The 24,508-nt window shown below is 37.7% G+C and overlaps 1 protein-coding gene across 2 annotated transcripts in view; it reads right to left on the bottom strand.

Annotated features, from left to right (window-relative positions):
- Positions 1-24,508, bottom strand: part of LOC142436795 (thyrotropin-releasing hormone-degrading ectoenzyme-like) — a 170,115-nt gene that overhangs the window by 78,076 nt on the left and 67,531 nt on the right. Inside the window, exons 2-3 of one of the 2 annotated variants that reach the window (XM_075540239.1) lie at positions 3,794-3,910; positions 1,963-2,172 (exon numbers count right to left, since the gene is read on the bottom strand). The exons of the other annotated variant lie outside the window; for it this stretch is intronic. The gene's annotated coding sequence lies outside the window, so the exon portion shown is untranslated. The remainder of the gene's footprint in view (positions 1-1,962; positions 2,173-3,793; positions 3,911-24,508) is intronic. 2 annotated transcript variants of the gene reach the window in all.

The raw sequence follows: 24,508 nt of genomic DNA, 5'->3' as shown, positions 1-24,508 counted from the left end.
GGAATGCGGCAAACCAGGACACGGTGGGTGAAATGGCACAGTCTTTGTGGGAAACAAGCTATCGATTGCTATCTTAGTCTGGACTTGGAAGCCAGGAGCATGAGAGTCCAAGGCTGAAGGAATGAATGTCCATGGTTCATCACAGGGGTCAGTGTCTTCCACGGAAAGAGCTTGGATTTGATTTCAGGGGCAATGGGAAGCAAAGAAATGATGCAGAAGATCAACATGACCAGCTTTGTAGCTTTGAGGTTTGAAACAAATCTCTGATGAAAGTAGCAGGAGGAATAAAATCAGTGACTAGATGAAGAAGTGTTTTAAAATATGTGAACCTGAAGGAGCGTTATGAAGAGCTGCAACATGGAAGAATGTAAAAGGCTCCTCCTGTGTTTATTGTCCGCAGACAAGTTTTTACGTGGGCGCGCAAACAACTGATACTGAATGAATAAGAAGAGGCAAACAACGGAAAGCAATGTTTTGTTTGCTGTTGCAAAAACATGAGTCACAATCCATGAGTGGCCAGCCAACAGGCATTCATCAAAAAGGTAGAGGGAGAATCGACAGATAGTGCAGTCAGAGGAAATAAAATCCCAAGAATAAAGAAAGGATCAATAATCCAAATGCAGCACAGAGATGCAGTTAGATAGGACTGAGAAAGCAATTATTGTCTTTGGTCATTTTGCCTTTCCCAGGCAGTTTGAATAGACTACTGGGGGTGAGAGCCAGACAAACACTAGCCTGAAGAATGACGCAGTAGAGAAGAACAAGCAGCACATCCTCCTGAGGCTGCAAACCCACGTGGATGGGGTAGATTTGCCCTAATCTAATTGTCCTATTTTTATGGAGCAGAAATAGCCTTTATGCTTTTAGCACATATCACTGACGATCTTTATCAAAATGGCTCAAAGATAGAGTCATCTTCCTCAGCCTGAGTATAGAACTTCAATCACAGTAAAAAAGGCATTATGGATGAGAAGTACCTCCATAGGTCTCCTAAATGAATGTGCTTGGGACACATGCCTGAGTGGTGCGATCATTAAGCGCTCAACTACTAACCAAAGGTTGGCAGCTCAAACCAGGATTTTGAACCAGTTTGAAAAGTTTGGTCAAGGCTCACAGACACAAGGGTTGCATACATACTGTTTAACAGCCAAATACCTCTGTGCCCAATGCTTTGACCTGAACTGAAGAAAGGTGGCTTTGCCCAGCTCAGACAGGAGCCAGCCCAGACATTCAAAGTTGTGAGGTCTGAGTGGGCCATTGCGTTCCATTTCCACTCTGGTCAAAATCTGACACCTTGAGAGATTTGGTTGCTCTGCGATCTGTATACTGTCCTTATTTTCATGGGTCATGAACAGGCCATTTGAAATTAGTCTTAGTCCCTGCTTTAAACCCAGTTAGAGGCCCCTCCACAGACAAGCCGGTAAACCCCGTAGAGCAGGGCTATCCCACATGTAAAGACCCCTGAACCCAAACTGGCTGAACGGCAACCAACAATCACTTCAGAAATGACAAGATCTTTGTGGGGATGGAATGCTATCCTACACATATGTCAAAGAGTAAAAAGACACGACTGTAAAACGACCTAAAGCTTTATTTGGGCCACCCCATCACATCATTAGTATTTACAAGAATGTGTTAGGTATGTCTAACACTATATTTAACCCATGTGTATTAAAAAAACCACAAATGAAATAGAAGACATGGGGAGGAGTCTCATCCAAACCCACTTCTTTTTTTAAATTTCAAGCATTGCCTCGAAAATAACTTTCCTTTCTATTGGTCACACGCATTGGCTTTACTATCTTGCTTATACCTACATGTTAGGGCTGATATTTAACTAACACTCATGTCCTGTGTTTGCCCCACTGACAGCCAGAGGAACGAAATAGCTGCGGGTTGTCTGGAAATGAGACTGCATCTGTAACATCTGTCTTCATTCAATCAAAACCCAGTGCTACTTACATTTTACGAGTTTACCTGCAACAGGAAACCACTTTAAGAGTTTTAAGACATTCTCCTCCAGGAGGATTAACAGGAAGCTGTACTTTTCATCAAACTTTTCCAACACCTTCTGCCATTTCCCCCATCCTAGCTGTCCAGCTGGATGTCACCACCTTGCGTGCAGCAATGATGGAGTGTCTTATCCAGAGATACTCATTAGAAGAGGTTTTGCTGGAAAGTGAAAATCAGTCATTATGGGAGTAGGGGTGAGGTGAGCAAAAATGTACTGTTTGAACCAAGTTCTGCTCCTAAATCTCTTTAAGTCTAAGTTATATAAAAGTTATGTTCATTTATCATCAAACATTAGTACTTTAAATGATTGTATTCTTATATAGAAACACAAAAGAAACTTTCCAGATACACTACAACATCTTGAACATATTAGTAAATTAATAAAACAAAGAATGCTCTGATGAGCATCACAAAGCAGTGGCCATTTGTCACCAAGAACTATTGTATGTAAGTCAAAAATTTAAATCCACTGGCTTTATAGTCTGTTAGTGACTGCAGGTTGCACAGTAAGTTGGTGTTCGTATTCTGAGGACTGCCTTTCCCAGGTAATCTGAAAAGCTATTATCAAGCGGCTTTATTCCTCCTTCATCCAAACAACAAATTATCTCTTTCCACCAAAATGACGACATGCCGTAACTTCAGTTACATAGAAGTAAAGCTAGTTATTTGGGGAAAGGAGCAGTACCAATTGAGAAACTAAACAAAATAGCCGCAAAAGTCAAGGAGAAAGAAGCCCAGCATAACACAGCCCTTGTTCAATAGATACAATTTGGCCATCATTTATTTTTTTTTACTAAGTTCAGAGCCCTCTTGTAAAGTATAAATATCTAACAATAACATAGCATTTTGATGCTTCTTTATTCATTTTGAATTTTTCTCATTTCAGAGATTAGTAACAGCCATGAATATCCTCACCCCTTCACAATCACTAAGTGTATATAATTTACTGGTTTAAATAATTTCTATTAGTTCCTTGATTAAATCTGTGTCATATGTACACTTCTGTGCTTTACAGACGCCGTGAAGGCATAACATCGGAGTGCCTGTAACATGTCCTGCTTGCTCCCACTTACAAACATGAAGCAACAATCTGAGATACACTTAACCCTGCATGAGACCGCCTCCTAATGGTACAACGGCACCCAGTAGCTGTGCCAAGTAAATAGACAAAGCTGCATCTCTGGATCCTAGAGTCAGGCCGCCCAGAACGGAAACTGAATCCACCTCTTATTGCTGCTACTTTCTCTCTCTATGTCTTAGTTCCCATATTTAGTAGCTATGTTGTATATGTATAGTATATATATATTAAAATTATCTTTATATATGTACATTATATGTATGTTGTAGAGTGGTTATGAAGATTAAGTCGATACATGTGATAGCATATAATGGATGCTCCATACAGCTTAGTTGGCAGTATTAACATGACTGTAGAGAGGTAAATGTATTTCTGGCCCCTCTAAAAGGGAAAAAAAATGTTACAAAAAAAGTCAAGTCATGTCAGATATCAGCTTACTCTCAAAAACATGTATGTGAAAAGTGAATACAGTACCATCCAAGGCAGGGGTGGCAAGGCCAAAAGCAACCAGAAGAGGTAGGCTGTGAAGTACGCATGTAAGGATCCATTAGGATTTAAGCTGTGGAGATGTCCAACATCCCGTTAGTCCATACAAATTTTGAAACCACATAATGACCTAAAAGTGACAATCATAGTTGAAAGCTTGATGGATTCTTATTTCTAAGGAGTTCTTTCCAACAATCTATAATGTGAAACACTTACATGACAAGTCGTATGACTGGATTAAACCTGGAGAGTCCGGAGGGTAGGAGAATAGGGGTAGAATTACAGACCTCTTTCAACAGCCTGAAACTGTCCATGATGAATAAAGTTGAATTACTACGAGAGACACAATGGAGAAATGGGTGACAAATGAACAGGGAAGCGTCTACTTTGATGTGACATAAGAATAAGTCTACAAGGCACAATAATAATTATGGAGTGCTTATTTTCCATTAGACAGTATTTTAAGTGAGTGACTGACTCATATTAACTTGTTTAACTCTCATAATAACTCTAATTATAGAAAACAAACCCAGTTCTGTTGAGAATTGCAAAGTATAACAATACAAAATTTATCACCTATTACTTAACCAAAGTTAATACATGTCTACTTTCTAGTGATTTCCCTCCTTCCTTTTTCCATCCCTGGTAATTATTAAAGAACGTTTCTTTCTGTGTAGAAACTTTTTCCTGAAATTTTATAATAGTGGTCTTATACAATATTTGTCCTTTGGTGAATGATGTCCTCCAGGTTGATGTGTGTTATGAGGTGTTTCATGGATTCATCAATCTTAGAGTTGTGTGTACGTATCACAATTGTTTATCCATTCATCCATTAAGGGGCACTTAGGTTGTTTCCATCTTTGCTACTGTGAATAACACAGTGAGTATTAGCATGCATATATCAATTCATGTCTCCGGTATATAAATCTAGTGGCAAGATTGCTAGATCATCTGATATTTCTACTTCTTTTGAAGGAAAATTCAGACCTTTTCCACAGTGCTCGCACCATTGTATAGTCTCACCACCAGGCTGTGAGGAGCTCCAATCTCCCCGTACTCTGACCAGTACTTGTTGCTTTTCGTTTTGAACTTTGCTATAATTGCTTGTGGGAGATAGATCTCATTATTTTGATTCTCAGCTCTCTAATGACTAATGGCCACATAGCACATAGCTTGCTCACTGCCGACATAACAATATCAAAAGACTAGTTTCTGCCAAAGGAAGTCATGTGTGGTAAACAGAGGGTCACTGAAACAAGGGAAACCAACACAGAAAGAATTGACACAATTGCTAATCAATGAGCTCAGATATATCAATGATCAAGAAGATGGCATAAAACCCGGAACTGCTTCAATCGTTCATGTTTACGTATCATTCTGTTATACCTTGACTCAATGGGAAATAACAGCAACTCTTATTTTAATTCCCATTTTAGAGAGGAACAAAGAGCCTAAGCAACTTCCGCAAGGATACAGCTAGGAAGTCTACGGCTATTAAGGGCTGTAGAGAGGAATTGTGCACAATCTGACTTTTATTCCCTCTACTACCTTTCTTCCTTCCAATGTCAAGTGGCTTAAGGAATTAACCAGATAAGGTTGTATACAAGCTTAATTCAGAAATATTTGAAAATACATAATGGAGTGTGTGTTTCAGGGTAGAGTCAAGCAGATATTAATAGAGAGTTAATTTGATACTGCACAGGAAGCATATGGATAGGTTAACTACACTATAAATTCCCTTCTTGCCTGTGTAGTATCAAATAAGATATGCTTAGAGAAGTCACACAGCAAAAGAATTAGATAAATTACTATGCTGATCGACACCTCAACCTTACAGAAGGTTCATGTGTTCTAAATTATAGGCAGCAGAATGGGCTGATTGCCTTGGAATCTTTTTTTTTTTATATTATTACTTTTAGTCAGTCATTATCTTACCATTGGGTTTAACCTCATAAGACTACAAAACCCAACAGGGGGTACGTGCTTGAATAAGTAAAACAAAGCACTGTCGTTTTCTAATAGGGTCACAAGTAATGCCGGTAAATTAGTAATTAGGAGACTACCTTTATATAAAGAAAATTTTAAAATTTTAATGGGTTTGAATTACTATAATTAAATAAAGCTCAAACCCAGCAAGATAAAAAGGATGAATGAATGACTTCCCAAGTGAAATAAACTTGTGAGTTATCAGGATTAGGACTAAATCTAGTCATCCCCCAAATCTTTATTAATGACCAGGAAAAGCCTACAATATGCTAATTAAATCTATAAATGCAACTGAGCTCACACGATCTTTCCAAAGGTTAAGCTAGGACAAAAGTTAAAAAGAAACATCTTCACCTTAAGGAAAATATTTTTAATAAGTAGAAGTACTGTCATAAACTCTCACTCAAAGCACCATCAATTATCATTCAACAGAGATGCTCTTTAAATAAAGGTCAAATTCCACATAATCAAACTATGGGAACAGACACATGAAGCTGGCTTTAAGAAAGCTTCACCATTTACATTTTCATTTAGTGTAAAAAACCTCCTGCTTGTTTTTTATTGGTCAAGGGGGAAAAAGACATGAACAATGAAAAAATAAATTTTTCACCTTTATCATTTATACTTTTTTCCCCTTTCTAACTTAATGAACCAGAAACTCTCTGTTTGCAAGTAATAACATAATTATGTCCTTGGGAACTTGTTTTTTATAATGTAGCATTTATTCTTTAGCTCTCAGGTCATTAGTTCAGAATTATATGTTTTTCTCATAACAACTGATAACAATAAATTCTTATATTACATCCCAAAAGAACTATGAAAAAATGCCTACTAGTCAATTCATTCAAAACATATACAATGCAACAGTAGAATGGGGGAGATTTTGACCAAGAAAAGAAGCTCAACATTGAGTATATTTTTATTCAGATATTTTATCCACAATATTGAATTTAGTGTATTATAAATGATTGTCCAAGAAAGCACAATAGAATTACTTGTATCATAAAGTTCATTTTTAGTATTCAAATCAAGCCTGTAACAACCTAATTTAGAAAAACGTAAGACAATCCTTCAGTTCTGTACAGCTTTCCACCCCAGTTTCCAAAACAACCTCAAACCTCACTACCCTGAAGTCAATTCCAATCCAGAGCAACCCTAACAACAGAGTAGACTTGCCCCTGGGGGTTCTGAGGTCACAGATCTTGACAGGAGCAGAAAGGCTCCTGGTTGCCCCTAGCAGCAGTGGGTTCTACGGTTGACCTTGTGCTTAGTGGCCCAATAGGGAGCCTATCTTCCCACCCCGGTTTATAGAGGCTTCCTGAGTTCATGCAAGCTATCCACTTGTTGCCCACTGAAAGATGATTTCCCTCCTTTGAGGAAGACATATTATTAAATTACATCTTCAACTTATCTCCTGGGCAGACAAAAAGACAAGCATGCTGTGCTAAACCTCAAGCATTTGGAAAGTTTTATTTATTTTTTAAAGTTTGCTGACAATAGCTAAAAATTTAGGTGTTTTCATCTGAAAAATACATCGTGTCTTAAAATGCCAAGCAATAACAATGGTAGACATTCTCATCTGGAAATGACCAGCTACTGCCAAAAAAGAATCTAACTCTTTCATCCCTAAGTCTCCAGGTCCCAGTTCATGCCTAAAAGGGTGGGATTAATATGGATCACAATGATTGACATAAAATCACCCCCTCCACCCCCAGAGCGGGAGGAACAACAGAAACAGTGGGGAAGGGAAATATTGGTCATTGTAAGGTATAAAAATACTTATAATCTATAATTTATCAAGCGGTCACAAGGGTGGGGGGTGCGAAGCAGAACTCATACCAAGGGCTCAAATAGAAAATGTTTAGAAAAGAATGATGTACAAATATGCTTGATACAATCGATGTACGGATTGTTATAAGAACTATAAGAGCCCCCAATAAAATTATCTTTAAAAAAAGACTCGACTTTAGTACAGGGTATGAATCCACATCTTTTGTTTCCTTGGCATTCCTGTAAGCATATTTAAATATATACTAGTCCTTTACATAGCATGGAGATTAATGTTCATGTTTCCACTACTCATGAGGGATTCCTGTCTAATTAAAGAGCAACATGTAAGCTCATCAAACTGAAAGCAAGTACCCCCAAAAGTGTGAAGGTGTGCTGAGATTAAGAGTAATTAGGTAGGTAGGGTTCAATATTGCTTCCTTTTGCTGTTGTTGTTGTGTTGTTTGCCTGGGTGCTAGTTCTCCCCATGGTTTCCTTAGTATGGAAATAAATAACCTATAAGGTTACTGAGTCCAAGTCCCCACCAAACAGGGTGAGTTGTAGTCAATTAAGATGGTAACTTCTAGCCACGATTCCCACTTCTGGACTTTATATGCCTGTGGTCATGGTCCCTTGTTGGAGGTCTTCTCTCTACCAGGGGGCAGTACTATAGTGGGAGTTAGACTTCGCTTTTTGTTGAAGGGGTGAATCAAGCCATGCCCTTGGTTTCCTTGAGCCCTACTCTACCTTGATGGAGAGTGTGATTTTAAAAACATCCTTTGTTTTCCTTGGATATTTAACCATAAAACACAAGAATTTTTAATTTCAGGAAAAAATTTTGTTTTTATTCTTTACTTTCATAGTTTATCTATCTATCTATATATATATATATACATTTAATTAAAGGTTACGAAAATGTCACACTCGGCGTTATAGGGATACTGGTTCCATCATACAGTTATAACACACATAGCCTCACCTGCAAAATCAGACCTTTATTTGCTGGCTGAGCTTTGGTAGAAGCAAGAAACCTGTGGTGAGTTTTGGACATCTTTGGTTTCTGGCTCTGGACCCTGCCTGTGGCTCACTGCTGCCTGACCTTCAGATTTGGACTAAATGCCACCCACCAACCACATGAGACACGTGCTCAAAGATCTAAAAGGCTCTGTGGGCATTGCAGCAAATGGGAGGCCCCAGGGACATTAAGGAATTATTCAAAGGAGGAGGCGGAGGAAAATGGAGTAGATCAGCATCTCAGAAGAGTTGGCTATTAGGCACACCAATGATTTCCACCTCATTTGGACTAGTCTAGTGTAAATTCTTCTGAAAGAAATTATTACCACACCAGGCTATTATCAGATTCAGAATCATTGATAAACTTTCATTAAGGACTGAAAATCTAGTTCAGAAATTCCATTTCTGATATGGCAGCTTGAGCAGTTCTATGGAACCCCGAGAAAAAAAAACCCATAAAAATAATTATATATAAACCTAACCTAACTAATTACCATAAATTAGTGCTGACTCATTGTCATTTTAGTGAGTACATATATGATTGTGTGTCGAAGAGTTTACCCTCAATGATTTTTCAAAAGTAGATAGGCAGGCTTTCCTTGGGAGGAGATGATGTCGTTAGCTTGTTATGTGCAGTGAGGTTGTCCAACTTCTAATGACCCACATACAACAGTGCATTCGATGATCCGGTCCTCCCCAACCTCACACTTGCTGCTACATCTGAGTGCATTCCTTCAGCCACCGTGTCTATCCATTTCCCGGGTTTTCCTTTCTCCCACTGTTCCTCCTCTGCAACCAGCACGACATCCTTCTCCAGGGACTGGTCTCTCCTGATAGCATGTGCACGGGATGTGAGACAGAGTCTTAGCATTGATTGCAAGGAGCATTCTGATTTAAGACAGAGTTATTCGCTCTTCAGAAAGACAATAGTACTTTAATATTCTTCACCACCACCATAATTGAAATATATCAATTCTTCTTCAGCCTTTCTTATTTCACATGCACATGAGGCAACCGAAAAAACCACGGCTTGAGGAAGGTACACCTTACTCCACCAGGTGACATCCTAGCTTCTCGACACTTTAAAGAGCTCTTGGGCAGCAGAGTTTCCCAATGCAATACACAATTGGATCTCCTGAGTGCTGCTTTCATGGATATTGATTGTAGATCCAAGCAATAGGAAATGTTTGACAGCTTCAATCTTTCCTCCTTTATCATAGTATTGTCTATTGCTGCCATTGTGAGGATTTGGGTATTATTTACATAGAATTAAATTCTGTACTGAAGGATCCAGTCCTTGAGCCTTATCAGCAAGTACTTCAAGTCCTCTTTTAGTTCAGCAAGCAAGGTTTTGTCATCTACATCTCAAAGGTTGTTAATAAGTGTTCCTCCGATCTAGGTGTCTCATTCTTTTTCATATCATCCAGCTTCTTGGTTGAATAGGTACAGTGATGGGATATAAATCAGAGAAGCAAAACCAATGATGCTTATTTTTGTGTATATAAAAAAAGAAATTTATATCAAGAAGGTGGCTCATACAGTTATAGAAGCAGGTAGGTCCTGTGCAGTTCAAGCTCATGGGTCAGATCTTAAGCTTAATTAATGGGGAAAGAGTTTACTTTATTCTTCCCACAACTGCTTGGCTGTTCACGTAAGACTCCATCAGGAAGGTTATTACATTATGTTATCACATCATGGGAGGATCCTGCCCCAGCCAACTTAACAGCAAACAGAAATTCTCATAGTATATAACCCTCGCGCATACTTTTCCTGATATTAAAACACATAATATATCCTTGTTCTATTCAAACAATTGTCTCTTGGTCAATTTGCAGATTATACAGAAGCGTGTTGAAGTGCTATGGAATTTCTATTCTTGGAAATATTATCCATAGATTGTTACAATCCATCCAGTTTGTTATGATGCACTATTGTATAGTCAATAAAATATAAGTTAAAATTTTTGCTGATCTCTTCATTCAATCAAATCCATCTGCTGTTAGCAATGATATCCCTAAGTCCAGGTCCTCTTTTGAATGGACTTGAATTTCTGGTAGCTCCCTCACAATGCTTTTCTACAACTGTTAATGATATTGTTCACTGATTTGTGCATTCTGCTAAATAACCTTTCTTTGGAATGGACACAAATACAGATCTCTTCCCATAACTTGTCTAAGACACTGTTTTTCAGATTTCTTGGCATAGGCCAGAGATTGATTCCAGTGCTTCTTTAGTTTGTTGAGACATTTGTTTCAATATTCCATCAATTCCTGGATCTTTGTTTTTGGCTAATGCCTTCAGTAGAACTTGGACTGTTTCCTTCAGTATCATTGAAATGGTTTAATATTGACCAGTTCTTCTTGATACATTAAATGTGTATTCCTTCCACATTTTTTATAAAACCATTTTATTGGGGGAATCCTACAGCTTTTATCACAATACACACATACATCCATTGTGTCAAGTACATTTGTACATGTGTTGCCATCATCATTCTCAAAATATCTGGTTTCTGCTTGAGTCCTTGGTTTCAGCTCCTCATTTTCCCCTCCCTCCCTGCTCCCCACTCCCTCATGAACCCTTGATAATTTATAAATTATTATTATTTTGTCTTATCTTACACTGTCCAATGTCTCCCTTCACCCACTTTTCTGTTATCTGTCCCCCAGGGAGGAGGTTATATATAGAACCTTGTAATTGGTTCCCCCTTTCTACCCCACCCTCCCTCCACCGTCCCCGTATAGCCACTCTCACTACTGGTCCTGAAGGGATCATTGTCCTGGATTCCCTGTGTTTCCAGTTCCTATCAGTACCAGTGTACATCCTCTGGTCTAGCCAGGTTTGTAAGGTAGAATAGGGATCATGATAGTGGAGGGTAGGGGGGGAAGGAAGCACTTAGGAACTAAAGGAAAGTTGTATGTTTCATCCTTGCTACACTGCACCCTGACTGGCTTGCCTCCTCCCTGCAACCCTTCTATAAGGGGATGTCCAGTTGCCTACAGATGGGTCTTGGGTCCCCAAACTGCACTCCCCACATTCACAATGATTTGATTTTTTTGTTCTTTGATGCATGCCTGATAACTGTTCCCTTTGACACCTTGTGATTACACAGACTGGTATGTTTCTTCCATGTGGGCTTTGTTGCTTCTCAGCTAGATGGCCATTTGTTTACCTTCAAGTCTTTAAGACCCCAAATGCTATATTTTTTGATAGCTGGGCTCCATCAGCTTTCTTCACATTTGCTTATGCACCACTTTGTCTTTAGTGGTCATGTTGGGAAGGTGAGCATCATGAAATGCCTGTTTCATAGAACAAAGCATTCTTGCATTGAGGGAGTACTTGAGCCTTCCTCATTCTTTTGATGTTTTTTCCCCCCATAGAATATTTTAATATTAAAACTCAAGACGTGAGTTTTTTCCATTTCATAGAGATATGCTAAGCATATTTTTCCATTTTGTTTTCTAATTTCTTGTCTTTGCTCATTTAATTATAATACTTTGTATTCTCTTATCAATGGAGCATTGGTGGTGTAGTGATTACGCAATGGGCTGTAATCTACATGGTTGAGAGTTCAAAGTAACCAGCAGATCCAAAGGAAAAAGACTGGGCTTTCTACTCCCATAAATAGTTACAGTCTCAGAAATCCACAGGGATTGCTATGAGTCAGCATTGACTCGATGGTAGTGAGTTTGAGAGTGAGACTCTTCTATCAGGAGCCAGTCCCAGAGCCCCTTCTGACATCCACTTTGATCTTTTCTCTTTATCCTGTCTTTTCAATGAAATTTGCTTTCTTCATGTTTGATGTTGTTGATGCCATCCCACAGTTTACCAGGTCATTAGTGTTCAATGAGTCAATTCTGTATTAGAGATGGTCCCTAAATTCAGGTGGGATATACTCACAGTTGAATTTTGGCTGTCATGGACTTGTTTTCATTGTTTTTTCAATGCCAATGTGAGCTAACATATAAATACAGTTAGCACTTGTTCTCATCTTGGCTGTTCATATTAAGCTTAATCCATTATCTCTTCCCACCGATGTAGTTAATTTGATACCTGTGTATTCCATCTGGTGAGGCCTACATGAATAATAACCATTTAAGTTGCTGGAAATGAAGAAATTGATGGTTTTGCAAAATTCCATCATTCAATCTGATCACCAGCTAATTGTCTATCATCAAAAGGAGGTTTTCTTTTATTACGTCAGTGAGATTATATCAGAATAGCATGGATCCTAAGCCTAATCACATTGGAGTCATGTTTTACATAACAAACAGAATAGCCAGGAGCACAAATAGAAAGGAATGAAGCACAGATGCATTGGAAGCACACAGGAAAACCAGAGAATGCTGGCAGTTACCAGAAGTCAGAAGGGAGGCCTACAGAAGTCATCAACCAGGAACTTAATTTAGATTTTTCACCTCTGGAATAGTGAGAAAATAAATTGCTACTCTTTAAAGCTACACACTTATATTTTTTATTATGACAGCAGTAGATAACTGAGATGTAGTTCCAAGTTTCACTAATTAGCACATCTGTGGCATACTCAAAAGGATAGTCAAATATATATATGGATAAATTAAAAATCACATTTACTTTTTTTTTTTTCCAACAAGAGTGCAAAATCCAATGGGGAAACAGAATAATAAAAAAATCAATCCTTAAAAAACTGAATATTCACGTGCAAAAGAATGAAGTTGGATCACTTTCTCGCGGTATACAGGCAACCCCATTAATATTGCTTCTTTTAGAATTTGTAGGTCAGTTGAAACAGGTGTATATAGTTCTTATTCAACCTTAGAGCAAGGAAAAGCTAGAAGCATTTTCAATATTTTAAAAGCTGCATTCATAGCAACTGAAGGTGATTGTGGTAATGAATGTACTGTGCTTAGAGGTTGGTCCAATGATTTCAAAGTGATGGTATTGACATGACACTGAAGCAGAGCTTCAAACAAGGCAGTGCCCTACTCAAAGATCTCAATAGACAGTGATGCTTCCTATGTGTGGTTCTCTTCTAGAAGGCCTACCTATACCTCTTCCAAGTCTCCCACTCCAGGGCTTCCACCTGTAATGTTTCCTGTTCTGGTCACCTTGACTAGTCATGCATGCTATAAAAAGTCTGATCTTTTCCTGTTTAACTCCTACAGCAATGACAAAGCAAGTTTAAAGCCCTGGATTAAATTTTTCTGTATGTTTATGACAATTTGTAGACTGTCTGTACCAAAAATTCAAAATGAATTATATGTAGGAGCTAAAAGTATAAATCTCTTGGAAAATAAAAAAGGAGTAAATCCTAATAGTGTACTTGAATTAGGCAAAGCTTTATCACTATAGTAATAAAAGCAAAAACAACAAAATAAAAATATAGATAAAATTAGGCCTGATCAAACTTTAAAAAAATGTTATTTTTAAAGGGTGCCACCAAATAAATGAAAATATAACCCACAGGACAGAAGAACATATTTGCAAATCCTGTATCTGATAAGGAATTTGTAACTAGAGTATGCCAAAACTATTACAAGTTCTTGGTAAAAATGAAAAATAACCTAATTTTAAAACAAACCGTATTTGAATAGGTACTTCTTAAATGAGCATACAAAAAGGTTAATAATTACATGAAAATATTCTCCAAATCATGAGTCATCAGGGATATATGTAAATCACATTCCATTTCACAACTCCTCCACTGCCATCTAGGAGATTCCAACTCATGGTGACCCTAAAGGATAGGGTGAAACTTCCCTGTGGGTCCCTCGGATTGTAAATCTTTACGGAAGTAGAAAGCCTCATCTTTCCCTCATAAAGCAGCTGGTGGTTTCAAACAACTGACCCTGAGGTTAGCAGGACCCTTTCCCACTAAACAGAAGCTCTATAATAGAAAGGGTAGGTAATCAGTGTTGGCAAAGATGGGAAGAAATTTGGCTCTCATACATACACTGCTGAGGAGAACGGAAAATGTTGAAACCAATTTAGAAACATCCTCGGAGTTCTTCAAAAAACGTTCAAGATAGAGCGATCATGTTTCCCAGAAAGTCGACCTCCAGCTATAGACCAAGAGAAAGAAATGGATTTCCACACAAAATGTGTGCAGAAGTGTTGAGGCAGCATCGTTGATAGCACCAAAAAGAGTGGAAATAGCCAAAATACCTATCCCCAAAGGTATGGACAGATAAAATATGCTATGTCCACAGTGCAGAATATTATTTAGCAATAAAAAATAATCAAGTACTCATTCTTGCTACACATGGGGGAATCATAAACTTTATGTTAAATGAAAGAAGTCAGACACCAAAAATGTATGTCTATATGAAATATCTAAAATGGGAAAATCTCATAAAAAATTAAGGAACAGATAGGTAGTTGCCTGAGGTGAGGAGAAAATGCTTGGGCAAAATGGAAAATGACTTCTGCATTGGCTGAAAATATGATAAACTTTACCATGACAACATCTGCATAACTTTTCGATATACTAAAATACATTTTATCATACACTTTAAATATATGAAATGAATGATACAGAACCTGTATCCTAATAGTGTTACATTAACATTTACATGGGCCACCAGCCTCAAAAGCAGGAAGGAGATGGGCAAGAGAGAGGGATGTGGTATCCACAGGGTCTCTTATAAATAGGACACATTGTCAAAGAGAAATCATTAGTCTATGACTTGATTGACAGGTTAGACATTACCCATATCTTTTCACAGGTGTGTCACCATGGCAGAAAACATTAGTACCACAGTATCCACGAGGATTGAATTGTACTCTCTTTCAATATTCTGCAGTTTGAGGAATAAAAAAGACTGAAAGAGCAAAATCAAGGCTGAGGGTATATGGCGAAAGATTTTCCAGTGCAAAAAACGATTATTCAAGAAAGCTTTTTACAGCCACAAAGAATGAACAGGTGAATAATGCTATTGGAAAATAAATTACTGATAGATTGTTTAGCCTTTAACTTGCTAATGTTGCCATTAGGTGACATCAAGTCAGCTCCAACCCAGAGCAACAGAATGAGGCACTGCAAGGTCCTGCGTCATCCTCACCATTGTTCCTCTGCCTGAGCGCATTGACTCCGCCACTGCGTCACGCCATCTTCTTAAAGGTCTTTCTAGCCACCCCTCTACTTTACTAAAAAAGATGTTCTTCTCCAGGGATGTACCTCTTCTGACAACATGGCCACAGTTTGCAAGACTTGACTTGCCATCTTTGCCTCTCAGGAGCACTCTGGCCTTACTTCTTCCAAGACTGATCTGTTTGACTGGCTTGGAGTCCATGACACTTTCAGCAGTATTCTTAAGTACCATATTTCAAATGCATCTGCTCTTCTATGGGCTTCCTTATTCATTGTCCAACTCTCACATGCATATGAGGCAATGGACAATCATGGCTTGGGTCAGTCCTCAAAGTAACATCCTTGTTGTTCAATATTCTAAAGAGGTCTGTGTAGCAGATTTGCCTTGTGTAACACATCTTTTGATTTCTTGATTGCTGCTGCCATGAGAACTGATTATGGATCAAAGTCAAATCAATCCTCGGCAACTTTGACCTTTCCCCCATTTACCATGATGTTAACAATTCATCCAGCTGTGAGGATTTTGGTCTGCCTTACATTGAATTGCAATCCGTAATGAAGGCTACAGTCCTTAATTTTTATCAGCAAGTGCTTCAATTCCTCCTCATTTTCAATCTTCCAATCATATAATCCAGCTTGTCTGGCTAGCTCATGCAATATTTTATTTTCCTAAAACGTCTTTAAAATATGTTCCTTTGGTCACTTTGGAGTCCCAAAATATCATTGTTGTTGGAATTCTGACAGCTATGCCACTTTTATTTCTACTGCCAATTGGATCATACATGGTGGAAGGTTTCAATAGAGCTTCTAGACTGAGACAGACGAGGAAGTAAGATATAATGGTCTACTCTGAAAATGTGACCAATTGAAACATATAATAAGCAGTACAGCATTGTCTGATGTTTTGTCAGAAGATACATTTCTCAGGTTGAAAAGCATTCACCATGTAACTGGGGAAGAGATGCTTCCTCACAGCTCAGCCACACATAACAAACAATAGGATGGAGGACAGCCTTGGGGCCATTCCCTGATGTGCCACAACTCAAAATAACAAAAAAATCTCTTCTAAAATCCATGAGCAATTGGAAGGTGGGAAATAGAATGTATGAATCCGGGAAAACTAGAACTTGTCAAAAGATAAAAGAGCATTCTTAACGATCAATAGTCTAAGCTTAAATGAACTGATAATGAGTATTTTCAATCATACAGTCTCATGGTCTACTGTGCCTGGATGCAAAATTGAAGCAGAATTGTACCACAATCATGGTCAAATTGAACACGTCAAGATCTGTTTGAAGTACAGCAATGGTAGTCACAGGACAATGCTCATACACCTGCAGGCAATGAGGTAAGATACCACTACTCAAATGAATGCGCCGACCACTAATGTTAAAGGTGAAGCAGTTGGAAGTTTTTATCAAGTTCTGCCATCTGAAATTAATCAAACATGCAATCAAGATGCATTAATAATCATTGATGGCTGGAATGAAAAAGTGGAAATAAAAAGATCAGTAAATAGCAAACATCATGTTAGTGGTAGGAACAAGGCCAGAAATTGCATGATAGGATTTTTTCAAAATGAATGACATAAAACATTGGAAACTTCTTTTCAAATACATGAGTGATGACCATACATATGGACCACACCAGATACACATGGAATACACAAAATAAAATCAGTTCTATCTGTCACAAGAGACCATAGAAAATCTTAATACATCCGTCCAAACAAAGCCAAAGGCCTACTACAACAGAGACCACACATAGTTCACATGCAAGTTCTAGTTGAAGCTAATGAAAATCAAAATAAATCTAGATAACCAAACAGAGCCCTTAATATATCCTACCTGAATTTCATGTCCAGACACAAAATAACTCTGACATGATGAGTAATCTTGACTGATGACCAAATAAACATTGAGGACATACTACAGAAAGGAAGGAAATAATCACTAACGAGCAAAGAAAGAAAAGAACAAATGGAAGTTAAGAAAATGCCTCCATACTTGCTCCTGGCTATAGACTCGCTAAACTAACTGGAGGACATGAGCTAAACAGAGATTCCAAAGAGAAAATACAAAAGAAAAAGCAGAGTATTATAGCAAAATGTTAAAGAGCTGTATATAGAAATCAAGGGTAAAGAAACATTCATTCAGATTTTCTGAAGCAGAAAAAAATACTCAAGCCTCAAGGGGCAATATTGAAAATAATGTGGGCAAAATATTGATGGGCACACAAACCATCACAAGAAAATAGGGAAATTGTAATAGATTTTATTTTACCTGGATCCACTACCAACCCCACCAAAGAAGACTGAAAGAATCATCGACTGCCAAAAGAACCAATAAATCTGTCTTGGAAGAAGTACAGCCAGAATGCTCCTTTGAGTCAAGGATGGCTAGACTTTGTCTCATGTACTTTGTTTTTTTCAAGGTTACTCTTCTTTTTTTATCACTCTATTGGGTTCTCTTACAGCTCTTATAGCAAACCATACATCAATTGTATCAAGCATTTTGTACATATGTTGCCATCAACATTTTCAAAACATTTTCTTTCTACTTGAGCTCTTGGTATCAGCTAGTTTTCTTTCTCTTCCTCCCCCAACCTTCAACCCCGGTGAACCCTTTCATAAATTATAAATTATTATTCTTTTCATATCTTACACCATCTACTACCCATGTTTCTGTTGTTTATCCTCACCCCCGGGGGGTGTTATATGTTGATTGTTGTGATTATTCCCCTTTCTCCCCATTCTCCCCCAACCTTCCCCCTAGCCTCATGGTATTGATACTCCCATTAATGTCTCTGTGAGATTTATCTGTCCTGGATTCCATGTCTTGAAAACACTTATCTATACCAGTGAACACACTCTGGTCTAGCCAGATTAGTAGGTAGAGTTGGGGTCATGACAGTGGGAAGGGAGGAAGCATTAAAGCACTAGAGGAATGTTGTGTGTTTCCTCAGTGCTATAGGGCACCCTGGTTGACTCGTCCTAGACATGTTTTCAAGAGAGACCAGTCCCTGGAGAAGGGTATCATGCGTGGTAAAGTAGAGATGCAGCAAAACAGAGGTAGTCCCTCAGCAAGATGGACTGTCACAATGGCAGAAACAATGGGGTCAAACATAGCAGTGATGTAGGAATAGTGCAGGACCCAGAAATGTGTCCTTCTGTTGTCCAGTTCTCATTCAGTGTCCTCCCCCTCCATGGATTGGTTACAGTATACCTGCAGATGCAAAAAGCTGTGGCTGTTCAAGTTCCTGATATAAAATGGCATAGTGCTTACATATAACCCATGCACATCTTCCTGTATTCTTCAAATCATCACTAGCTTACTTATATAATATAGCATAAATACTACTACTAATAAGCATAGAACTTTAAACTCCCTCTTAGCTTTTGAGGGATTGTTTTGATCATTTATTTGTTTTTATTTTTCTGCTCCTCCTTTTTATTTCTTTTGCTTTATGTGATTGATCACTGATTTCTAGAGTTCATGGAAATAAAACCCATTGGTCCACAGGGCTGACAGTACACAGGGTCTTTACAAATCAGAGCCAACTTGATTACATCCAGTAACAAGAAAAGCCCACTGCCCTAAAAAATTATTGTGAGAATAAATTGTGATGATATATGTAGATTATTTATAATAGTGTTTGGAACATTGTAGTGCATCTGTTTTCTTGTGTCCTGAAAATCTTCAAGGAAAATCTTCAAGAACTATGACTACTGTTAGGTTTTGTGTCGACTTGGCTGCACCATGCTTTGGCAGTAAGGCTTTTCCATGTTACCTAACATAATGTAATCAACTCTATTATGAGATCTGCAGTGAGCAGCAAAGTAGCTATGAGATGAGAGTAGATTGCAACCCCTGACTTGGGTTACAGGACCAAATGTTGTTTCCTCAGGGGTATAGTCTACTTGATATATAAATAGAAGCTATGCTAAGCACATTCATTTTTTCTGCTGAGCTTACATCTTGCATTTTATCTGTTGCTCTTGGGTTCTTTGGACTTTAGGCAAGGGTCTGCCATATTGCCTGATGATCCCAGGAGCTATGAGTGATGTGCCATTTGATCTCTTATCTGATCTACCAACTTTGGATTTACTTGCCTCTGCAAGCACAAGCCTGACCTGCTGACATCCAACAGACTGTGATTACTTCATCTTCCTACTTCCTGGTTCATCATCATCACTTGCAACGATATGAGTAATCAAAAGTCTCTAGCTTAGCATTGGGTCTACAAATTTGAGTCAACTGGATTTTCCACTTCTACACTGTGTGAGTCATTTCCTTGATATAAATTTTTCTTTCTATATTTCTTTCTATCTATCTACCTATCATATATCTATGTCACTGGTTCTGCTTCTTTATTGAACCCTGCCTAACACAACTACTAAAATGGGTGTATTTTTCCCTAGAAATATTGAAACTTTCCTCTTCAATCTCTTTCACAGATTTTAAAATTTACAGTTTATAAAATTATAGAGCAGTAAAACTCAAAACAGTACTCATTCTTCTGAAGATATTTTACCATTTTGCCTGTTAAAAAATGTATTAAACAGCGAGAATATATATTGCCAATCTGGCTGTTTCTTTTACCAAACTAAAATAAATTTAGTTATCACCCATAGCACTTTACCTGTACCTATAAAAACAAGTGTATCCTTAATTATTCAGGAAATATGCACACTACATGTGACTGCTGTGTAATTGCTTTTACTTCACCCTAATTAGCAAGATTCCTTAGAAACAATAGCTTTCATCCTAACCACTAGCTCAATTGATAGTGACTGTCACAAATGCTTATTGGCATGAACACTTAGTATCTTGTTTCTCCTTTACAGCGCCTCTATTATATAATGGAAATATATATTTATTGTTGATGTTATTAGTCACATCAATGAGTATGGTTGTCACAGAGCCATAGTAAAGGGAAAAAATGACAATAATAATAATAATTAGTCCATTAAATGATCTCATCAATCATATGATACAGTATCATGGCTTATTCTTTAAGTACCTTAAGATAATTACTGTCAACTGGTATTAGAAATAGAAAAATTAAACAAAATTTTCAAATTTAAAAAAGGTATTGTGCAGACTTGATAAAAATACTGATTTTCAAGTCATATTCAATCTTGTCTTGTAATAAAAAATCATTCAAGGGCTATCCATCAGTTGTCACTATGAGGAATCTAAAGTGAACATAAATTACAGAAACTCAACTGATTTGATAACTTAAAGTGTGATTTTAAACTAAATGGAGCCAACACACATACAGGCAATCTGGTTCACAAATCTTTCAAATTCTGCTATAAATAAGAACTTTAAAATATCTAAATGTACCACAGAATATTTGACAACTATAAAACAAAATTATTGGCATTAACTGTCTTAGTTACAATAGTGGTACCTTGAATATCATAAGTCAGGTAGCTGCAAAGACTAGACTTTCAGTTTCCACAGTTTAGGACACTGGCAGCTGAATTCCAGGTATGACTCTAACACAAGTTCGTTCCCGGTCTATATGAGTTTCTAATTGCTTCCAACAAACATTGGATTCCGAGACTTTTAAATGCACCTAGCTCAGCCGGATATCTTCTTCTCCTCTTCCATATGTGTACGTGTGTGTGTCTTTCTATTTTTATTCTGCTCTGATATAACTCAAAATTGATTAGATTTAGGTCCAGCATGACTCTCGTATGATCTCTTTGATAAATAAAGCCTATTTCCAAATAGGTCATACTTATGGTTCAGAGATCAGGATTTTAATACACATTTTAGGTGGACACAATTCAATCCACAGCATTATATATTTTAAGCATATTTGATCAAGAATATATTAACTGAAGAACTCAAACAGAAAAACAAAGCTGGCCCATAGTAGCTTTTCAAACAAAAAGAGAAAGAGTTTGGCTGGCTAACAGGGCAGAAACCCTTTGGGGCCACACTTGAAAAGCACTCTTGGTCTAGACAAAAATGTTTTAACAGCTCTAAACACACTGCCATCTACTTCATTCCGACTCAAAGCAGCTCCATACAATAGAGGGGACCTGCTCCAGGGGGGTTCCGAGGCTCGAAATCTTTAGGGGAGTAGAAAACCTGATCTTTCTCGTTCACACAGGCCGGTGGATTTGAAATGCTGACCTTTTGATTACCAAGCCAATGCAAGACCCACTATGCCAGAAAGCTCTCTTTAACCACAATAGCAGTAGCAAAATGCATATGCGATTGCCCTTTATTTTGTCAAGTATCCACAACCCACGATCAAATTTAATGTAAAACACAAGGCTAATATTGCCTTCAGTTCTCTTATAGGAATAAAGATTTTATAGTTGCTTTAAAAGTTACTGTAAAAGGCCTTTTCAGTTAAGTTTTAAGGGAAGTTTTCCTTTCTTCATTTTTTGTTTCTATTTTACTTTAGTTTTAAAGTAGCTACTATTTGGAAAGAATGACTTCACACTCTGACAAAGGAAATTATGCTCTACAAAAGAATTAGTCTTTAAATAAGAATTTAACACTCTTTCACTACGTATTTATTGAATGGCTATTAGCTATTGCTATTGCTGGCTATTGGAGCAGGTATAAAAACTAAGAACAAAATGCCTCCTCGCTACAAAAATTTAGTATTAATGCAATACAAACTATAACAAATGATTCGTGGTTATTAGAGAAGTATAAACAAATTAATACTGGGAGCTGGAATTTAATAAGGGAAGATAAAGAACTTTTATAAGGGCGATTGTACTTGTTTAGTGCATATATTAGCTTTCTATGAAGAGTGTAACAAATTGTTACAAATTTCGTAGTTAAAAGCCTCACAGATTCCTTTTCCTTCAGTCTGGAGATTAAAGGAGTAATGAGGTTGGCTTTCAGTATAAATTTTGTGGGAAAGCCCTTCCTTTTTCAGCTTCTAGAGACCACCGGGTGGCTTGGTGGGCAGCAGGTCCACAGGAGAGAGATGAGGCTTTCTACTCCTGCAGAGAGTTACAATCTTGCAAACACACGGGGCAGGTTGACCCCGTCGTCCTACAGGGTGGTGACAAGTGGAACCACTTTGGTGGCAGCGAATGAGGGTGGCCTCCTGCCTTTCTTGGTGAATAGCCCTTTTCCTCCAACTCCAAGCCAGTGGACTATGTCTTCTCACATCAAATCACTCGGATTTCTGCTTCTATCAGCACAGGCTGTGAGTTCTTCAGTGAGCAAATAAACCCATGCTTACCGTCTTCACTGGGTACCCAGTCCCTGTCAGGAATTGGACATTTGAAGACACATTAATTCTGTAAGATGGTCCTGTGGACTGGGAGAGAGACAGATGCCAGCCAGTCATCAACGCAGAATCTTTGATGTGGTTGTGTGTGTGTGTGTGTTTCTTTTTTATAAATCATTTTATTGGAGCTCATACAACTCTTATCACAATCCATACATACATCAATTGAGTAAAGCACATTTATACATTTGTTGCCCTCATCGTTCTCAAAATTCGCCTTCCGCTTGGGTTCCTGGAATCAGCTCCTCATTTTCCTTTTTCCCTCCCCCTCCCTTCCCAATCCCACCTCCCTCACAAACCCTTAATAACTTATAAATTATTACTCTATCCTATCCTACACTCCCCTCACCCACTATCCTGTTGCCCATCCTGCAGAAAGGAGGTTACATGTAGATCCCCGAGATTGGTTCCCCCTTTCTATAACCCCTTCCTTCCCGCTGTCGCCAAGGTATGACATTTATTCCCTAGATACACACACACACATACACACACACACACACACACACGTCGTGTTTATCTTGTCTATTGGTAACTTGCCCCATCATCACATGTCCTTCTCTGACTCTCAAATCTTTACAGTGTCCCTCTGGAACTTTCAGAGATGAATTTTTCCTTAATCTTTTAAAACAGATAATCTATGGTAATCTTTTTATATCCAGGTCAACAGCAAACATTTCATTTTCAAAATAATTCTTCTCTGTTATTTAGTGTAACATATTCACTAGTCCTGAAGATTAGGATAGGGATCTCTTTGGGGTGTCTATTACTTTGCCTGAAAAAGTTCATAAACCAGTATTTTGCAAAACGTGGTATCCAGACTGCTTTGATTATAAATTGTTTAGTAGCTGTCAAAAAAGAGTTGTTTATCTCCCTTGGTACAGAAACACCACCTACCTTAAGAGTTGAGTGAGATTTTTGACCTTGAGAGAGGACTATGTCCCAAATGGAAGGGGCAGCTCAAGTCTATGTACAGAAATAAGGAAGTGAGGATTATGGTTATAGAAATGTACATGGTGTAATTCCACTATAGCAAAGGTTAGCTTCAAAGATATTCATAAAAATAAGTTTGGAAATAAGATTAGGAATAGAGTCTAAAGAACATTGATGACCACTCTAAGTAAATTTAACTTTACTTGAAAGGTCAAGAAATCAAACACATTATAGAAATAGAGTCCTCTATTTCTTAGACCTGGAGAATTGTATAGGGAATGCCAAATTCACTTGTAGATGTTGTAATATATGATAGCCCTTTCCATTTCAGGATACGAGCTGCTTCTTAACCAATTTTGAAACTCTTCCCATTTTAAGATGCACTTTTAAATTGGCAATGTTTCCACACTCTAATCTTTATTTCTAAGAACCTTAAAATTCCAACTGAAAAAGGAACTATTTCTAGAGATAAAAATTTAATATAAGAGATTGAACAGCAGTAGCTCTGGAGTATTTTAAGTAGTTGCTTAAGAATGAAAAATAATGAATCATAGCTATGAACAAGGTAAAAAATACTCTATATTAGAGAGTATAAAACAACAAATCTATGTCAGTATTATTAAGGAATACATGTAGACATACATAAGTATCACCTCTGGGCCATACAAATATTTGGCATTCTGGTTTACATTTCTATGTAATTAACCGGTGGGCCCCACCAGACTATAGCCCCTAGCCATCTTTTACATCTGGAATTGAACTCACTCCTATGGTAAAATAAGAATATATAGGATTAAATTTAAAATAATTTTTAAAATATAGTTACTTTAAACAATCAAATTAATTCATAAACTAACTATAAAATATGTTCATATAATTATGTACCTACTTGC

This window comes from Tenrec ecaudatus, unplaced genomic scaffold (assembly GCF_050624435.1).
Source record: "Tenrec ecaudatus isolate mTenEca1 unplaced genomic scaffold, mTenEca1.hap1 Scaffold_669, whole genome shotgun sequence".
NCBI classification, from domain to species: Eukaryota; Metazoa; Chordata; class Mammalia; order Afrosoricida; family Tenrecidae; genus Tenrec; species Tenrec ecaudatus.
Note: the sequence above shows the minus strand (reverse complement) of the source record. Positions and strands in the feature narration are given on the sequence as shown.